This window comes from Babylonia areolata, chromosome 10 (assembly GCF_041734735.1).
Source record: "Babylonia areolata isolate BAREFJ2019XMU chromosome 10, ASM4173473v1, whole genome shotgun sequence".
NCBI lineage: Eukaryota > Metazoa > Mollusca > Gastropoda > Neogastropoda > Buccinidae > Babylonia > Babylonia areolata.
Genome location: NC_134885.1, coordinates 1215493 through 1222992, shown reverse-complemented (window position 1 = coordinate 1222992; position 7500 = coordinate 1215493). Strand labels below are relative to the sequence as shown.

The 7500-nt window shown below is 48.3% G+C and overlaps 1 protein-coding gene across 1 annotated transcript in view; it reads left to right on the top strand.

Moving 5' to 3' along the window:
• LOC143286685 (small heat shock protein p36-like) overlaps positions 1 to 7500 on the top strand; it is a 34420-nt gene that overhangs the window by 1544 nt on the left and 25376 nt on the right. The window lies entirely within an intron of this gene.

Genomic DNA, 7500 nt, shown 5'->3' with positions numbered 1-7500 from the left:
GGACAAACATTTACCTTAATGCACCAACAGTCTGCGGCTATGTCCATAAACAAGGGATTTAGATCCCGACAGACACACGCGGAAAGGAGAAGGAGAAGAAGAAAAAGAAGAAGAAGAAGAAGAAGAAGGAGGAGGAGGAAAGAAGAAGAAGAAGAAGAAGGAGGAGGAGGAAAGAAGAAGAAGAAGAAGAAGAAGGAGGAGGAGGAAAGAAGGAGAAGAAGAAGAAGAAAGAGGAAAGAAGGAGAAGAAGGAGGAGGAGGAAAGAAGAAGGAGAAGAAGAAGAAGAAGAAGAAGAAGAAGAAGAAGAAGAAGAAGAAGAAGGAGGAGAAGGAGGAGGAAAGAAGAAGAAGAAGAAGAGAGGAGGAGGAGGAGGAGGAGGAGGAAGAGAGAAGAAGAAGAAGAAGAAGAAGAAGGAGGAGGAGGAGGAGGAGGAGGAGGAGGAGGAAAGAAGAAGAAGAGGAAAGTAGTGGTAGTAGTAGAAGAAGGGATGGGTGTTGGAATGTGGAGGGGAGGGGGAGGGGGGGGGGCGGGCGAAGTGGAAAGAAGAGAAACAATCGGAACAAAAGGCGCGGAACGTGTGAGTGGTTCCAACAGGGAGTCACACGCACAGTGGCAGCAGTGTTGCCCGTTACGCATGACCGCCAAGCCGGAAGACGTGGCCTGGCTGCCCATCAAGGTGTCAGGTTTGAGAGCTGGTTAATCTGCTGATTCCGGCACTGTCGTCACACTGTAATTGTCGATCCACTTTCTCACTTTTGTCCTTTTGGCACTGTCGTCACACTGTAATTGTCGATCCACTTTCTCACTTTTGTCCTTTTGGCACTGTCGTCACACTGTAATTGTCGATCCACTTCCTTTCTCACTTTTGTCCTTTTGGCACTGTCGTCACACTGTAATTGTCGAGACACTTCCTTTCTCACTTTTGTCCTTTTGGCACTGTCGTCACACTGTAATTGTCGGTCCACTTCCTTTCTCACTTTTGTCCTTTTGGCACTGTCGTCACACTGTAATTGTCGGTCCACTTCCTTTCTCACTTTTGTCCTTTTGGCACTGTCGTCACACTGTAATTGTCGGTCCACTTCCTTTCTCACTTTTGTCCTTTTGGCACTGTCGTCACACTGTAATTGTCGGTCCACTTCCTTTCTCACTTTTGTCCTTTTGGCACTGTCGTCACACTGTAATTGTCGATCCACTTTCTCACTTTTGTCCTTTTGGCACTGTCGTCACACTGTAATTGTCGGTCCACTTCCTTTCTCACTTTTGTCCTTTTGGCACTGTCGTCACACTGTAATTGTCGGTCCACTTCCTTTCTCACTTTTGTCCTTTTGGCACTGTCGTCACACTGTAATTGTCGGTCCACTTCCTTTCTCACTTTTGTCCTTTTGGCACTGTCGTCACACTGTAATTGTCGGTCCACTTCCTTTCTCACTTTTGTCCTTTTGGCACTGTCGTCACACTGTAATTGTCGATCCACTTTCTCACTTTTGTCCTTTTGGCACTGTCGTCACACTGTAATTGTCGGTCCACTTCCTTTCTCACTTTTGTCCTTTTGGCACTGTCGTCACACTGTAATTGTCGGTCCACTTCCTTTCTCACTTTTGTCCTTTTGGCACTGTCGTCACACTGTAATTGTCGGTCCACTTCCTTTCTCACTTTTGTCCTTTTGGCACTGTCGTCACACTGTAATTGTCGGTCCACTTCCTTTCTCACTTTTGTCCTTTTGGCACTGTCGTCACACTGTAATTGTCGGTCCACTTTCTCACTTTTGTCCTTTTGGCACTGTCGTCACACTGTAATTGTCGGGACACTTCCTTTCTCACTTTTGTCCTTTTGGCACTGTCGTCACACTGTAATTGTCGATCCACTTTCTCACTTTTGTCCTTTTCTTTTTTTTCTTTTCTTTTCTTTCTTTTTTTTTTTTTTGAAGGGGGGATGGGGTGTGGGGGGTGGGCGGGGATAGGGGTTGTCGATACGCAGAGATGAGAAAACTGTGTGTGTGTGTGTGTGTGTGTGTGTGTGTGTGTGTGTGTGTGTGTGTGTGTGTGTGTGTGTGTGTGTGTGTGTGTGTGTGTGTGTGTGTGTGTGTGTTTACATGCGTGAGTGTGTGTATGTGTGTGTATGAGAGAGAGAGAGAGAGAGAGAGGGATTTCCACACACCATGAAAAATTACATGCAGCCGACGTTGCCAGAAGCGTAGAGCATGAGGTTGCTGTCAGCAAAGTCTGACCTTCTGAACGGAGAGAACTCATAGACAGAACCACACCACACCACACCACACCACACCACACCACACCACACCACACCACACCACACCACACAGCTCCATGCCACACCACACCTAACCACACCACACCACACCTAACCACACCACACCACACCACACCTAACCACACCACACCACACAGCTCCATGCCACACCACACCACACCACACCACACCTAACCACACCACACCACACAGCTCCATGTCACACCACACCACACCACACCACACCACACCAAACCACACCGCTAACCACACCACACCACACCACACCTAACCACACCACACCACACAGCTCCATGCCACACCACACCACACAGCTCCATGCCACACCACACCACACCACACCACACCTAACCACACCACACCACACAGCTCCATGTCACACCACACCACACCACACCACACCAAACCACACCGCTAACCACACCACACCACACCACACCACACCACACCTAACCAAACAACACCACACCTAACCACACCACACCACACCACACCACACCACACCAAACCACACCACACCACACCACACCACACCACACCGCTAACCACACCACACCAAACCACACCACACCACACAGCTCCATGTCACACCACACCACACCACACCACACCACACCACACCAAACCACACCGCTAACCACACCACACCACACCTAACCAAATCACACCACACAACACCTAACCACACCACACCAAACCACACCACACCACACCACACCACACCACACCACACCTAACCACACCATACCACACCACACCACACCTAACCACACCATACCACACCACACCACACTAAACCACACAATACCTAACCACACCTCACCACACACAACACCAGCCACCATCATTATCAGCGTTTTGCCCTTTCCTCCCTGAGACCAGTTATCATTGTGGGCCAGTCATCTGTTGGAACTGCGGTGCATTGTGTGCACGGGGGGACTGCAGCACAGAAATACCAATGTGACGTGAGGGTTGATTACACAGTATTGTTCAAACGAACACACAAAAGCAGAACTCTCACATGCATACAGCAACAGGCTCTAACGGCCTGACCAGCATAATTATTGTATTTATTGTATTGTATTGTATTGTATTGTATTGTATCGTATTTCTTTTTTGTCAGAACACATTTCTCTGTGTGCAAATGGGGCTGCTCTCCTCGGAGAGAAGGCGTTGTCATAGCGCAGCGCTATTTTTTTCCCCTTCCTTTTCTCTGTAACCAAAAGAAATCATACAGTTAGCCTACCACAGGTGCATCACTGTACGTGTGACCAAAAGAAATCATACAGTTAGCCTACCACAGGTGCATCACTGTAGGTGTGACCAAAAGGAATTATGATTATGCCACGTGTGCAGTGTCGGTAATGCTGGGCTGAAAGGCAGTGGAAACCACCACACGTGTGCAGTGTCGGTAATGCTGGGCTGAAAGGCAGTGGAAACCACCACACGTGTGGCTGGCGAACTCTTTGACTTTCTGTGGTTTCTCTGTTTGTCATTCGTTCCTCTTTTCTTCCTTCTTTCTTCCTTCATTCCTCCTTTCCTCCCCCCCTCTCTCATTCCCCGTGCGGCCTCGTGGACGTTATGCATGGCGTCAGTACCGTGCCGTACACCGTGATGCAAAGTGGAGAAACAAACAACAAAAAACCAACAACAGCACAGCACAGCACAGCACAGCACAGCACAGCACAGCACAGCACAGCACAGCACAGCACAGCACAGCACAGCACAGCACAGCACAGCACAGCACAGCACAGCACAGCACAGCACAGCACAGCACAGCACAGCACAGCACAGCACAGCACAGCACCGCGCGCCATAGGTAAAGGCTGTCACAGATGTATCACCGAAACCCTGCTTTTCTGACAGGGCGCGAAACATCTTGAGCTATGTCTCTGTCTCTCTCTGCCTCTGTGTGTGTGTGTGTGTGTGTGTGTGTGTGTGTGTGTGTGTGTCTCTTTCTCTCTCTGTCTGTCTCTCTCTCTCACCACCCATCTCGCTCTCCCTATCCTCTCTGTGTCTGCGTCTCTGTGTCTCTGTCTGTCCGTCTGTCTCTCTATCTCTCTGTATGTGTGTGTGTGTTTAGGAGTGTGTGCTTGCGTGAGTGTAGCGTGCATGTACGTGCATGTGTGTATGTGTATGTGCGTGTTTGCGCACGTTTGTATATGTGTTATGGTGCGCACGTTTGTGTATCTGTTTGTGAGTGCGTGTGTATGTGCCTGCGTGCAAGCGCGTGCACGTGTGTGTGTGTGTGTGTGTGTGTGTGTGTGTGTGTGTGTGTGTGTGTGTGTGTGTGTGTGTGTGTGTGTGTGTCCTTGAGGTCTCAACAGACCAGAAGGAAGCAATGAGCATGCAGCGCCATACATCATCCTGACAGTGAAGAAGCACAACCTGTCACAAGCCTTTCTCACCTTGCCTAACTCTTCCCTCACCCCCTCATCCCCCTCACTCCCCTCACTCCCCTCACCCCCTCACCTCCTCACTCTCCTCATCCTCCTCACTCACCTCACCTCCCGCCTGGGAACCAGCCACTGTGTTTATCTCCCCTGTTTCCCCTGTCAGCCACCCCAGAGAAAGTTGAAGTCCTTTCTACAAAGTGTGGTGACACAGAGATAATGGCCTTGCAGTGCAGTGCACTAAACGCTGACACGGATTACGGGATCTTTGATGTGTGTATCTTACCTTCTGCATACACTCATACCGGCAGAAGGGTTAAAGCAGCAAGAGACATGGGTTGGTTGATTCTGGGTGAGGGGGTGGTGGGTGGAAACAACAACACTACACAGACACCACCACCAGGACCAAAAAGCACATTGACAACGGCACGTCAGTACAACATGACCAACCAAAGCACATTGACAACGGCACGTCAGTGTGACCCAGGGAGGTGTGGCAGGGTCAGTGTGACCCAGGGAGGTGTGGCAGGGTCAGTGTGACCCAGGGAGGTGTGGCAGGGTCAGTGTGACCCAGGGAGGTGTGGCAGGGTCAGTGTGACCCAGGGAGGTGTAGCAGGGTCACTGTGACCCAGGGAGGTGTGGCAGGGTCAGTGTCAGTGCACACACACACTAACAGCAAAGAGCAAGACGTGAACGGTGCCGCTCCACCTGAAGACAGTTGGTGTGTACAGACATCTGGCGGGCACGTGTGAGGGAGATATATCCTCCACCCCCCCCCCCTGCCCCCTGCCCCCCGGACCCCCATTCACCCCCTGCACTGTGGCATGAAACCCGTGACTGCCTTGATTCAGGCTGACCTCTTGAAGACGGACATAGATGGATAGATAGATAGATAGATAGATGGATAGGTAGATAAATTGATAGATAGATAGATGGATGGCTAGATAGATAAATTGATAGATAGATAGATGGATGGATAGATAGATAGATAGATATATGGATGGATAGATAGATGGATGGATAGATAGATAGATATATGGATGGATAAATAGATGGATGGATAGATACTCGATATTATGATTATGTAGAGAGTAAGAGAGAAAAAGAGATGGAGGGAGAGAGTATAATGTAAATAAACACTAACATGAACGTCAATATGAAAAGTTGCAAAAACAATAAGATCACACACACACACACACACACACACACACACACACACACACACACACACACACACATACATACATACATTTTTTCAGTCTATTATCATCATCTTAGATGAACAGACTATGAATAAATAAACGAAAATAAGCGAAACGTATACATTCATGGCAAGAATCATCAGACGCATATTTGTAAATTAGTATAAACATACAGTGGCACTATCCGCAAATCTTGTCCATGAGTTATAATCATATACATAATACTTATTCAACATTGATGCTTGTGTGCATATAAACGAAGACAACATAGCATTTCACTAAAACCCACGTCAGTAAAAAAAAAAAAAAAAAAAAAAAGCTAGATTTGAAGAGATCCATTCTCGGAAAAGGGACCTTGATTTCGAAAAGAGAGAGAGAGGGAGAGAGAGAGAGAGAGACAGAGAGAGAGAAACAGAGAGAGAAAGAGAAAGAGAGAGAGAGAGACAGACAGACAGACAGACAGACAGACAAAGAGAAAAAAACGATAGACAAACCGACAAAGAAACAGTGAGGCAGACAGACAGACAGACAAACCGACAGACAGACAGACAAACCGACAGACAGACAGACAGACCGCAGTCGGACAGACAGACAGACAGACAGACAGCTGCACGTGCACACGGTCACTGGACACACGGAGGAGATTTATATGCTCACAGCAAACCTCTGGTCAGTACCCTGATTCCTCGATGACCTTCAGCACACACACACACACACACACACACACACACACACACACACACACACACACACACACACACACAACAGAGAACACAAACACACACACACACATACACACAACAGAGAAGAGAGAGAGAGAGAGAGAGAGAGAGAGAGTCATGGACAGGCGGTGATAGGGACTGGAAGTGCCCCAAGATCATTTTGACCCACGGCAGTAACTGTGTGTCCCGTGTGGTATTTGATTCAGCTGAGTTATGCGTCTCGTTAACCCTGTCTCCATTGTGTGTGTGGGTGGATGGGTGATTCAGTGGGTGATTGAGTGGGTGATTGAGTGTGTGTGTGTGTGTGTGTGTGTGGGTGGATAGGTGATTGAGTGGGTCATTGAGTGTGTGTGTGTGTGCGCGCGCGCGTGCGTGTGCGTATGTGCGCATATGCGCACCCACACGCACAAACACAATACATACGCATATACAAAAATTCACAGACATAAACAGACTTACAGGACATACAAACATACACACACAAACACACAGGTACAGACACACACAAACACACAGATAGGCCTATAGACACACACAAACACACAGATGGACACACACACACACACACACACACACACACACACACACACACACACAGATGACTTGATGGAAAAAAAAAGCAGTTGCTGCTTTTTCAATGTTTCAGTTTCAGTTTTCTCAATGAGGCATCAATGCGTTCGGACAAATCCATATACGCTACACCACATCTGCTAGGCAGATGCCTGACTGCAGCATAACCCGGGCCTTGAGTGCATACCTCTATGTCTGTGTAGCTATCTCAGTGGATTTCTTTTGACAGGATTTTGCCAGAGGACAACACTCTCGTTGCCATAGGTTCTTTTCCAGTGTATCAAGTGCGTGTTGCACACGGCACCTCGGTTTATCGTTTCATCCGAAAAAACAACAACAAAAAGA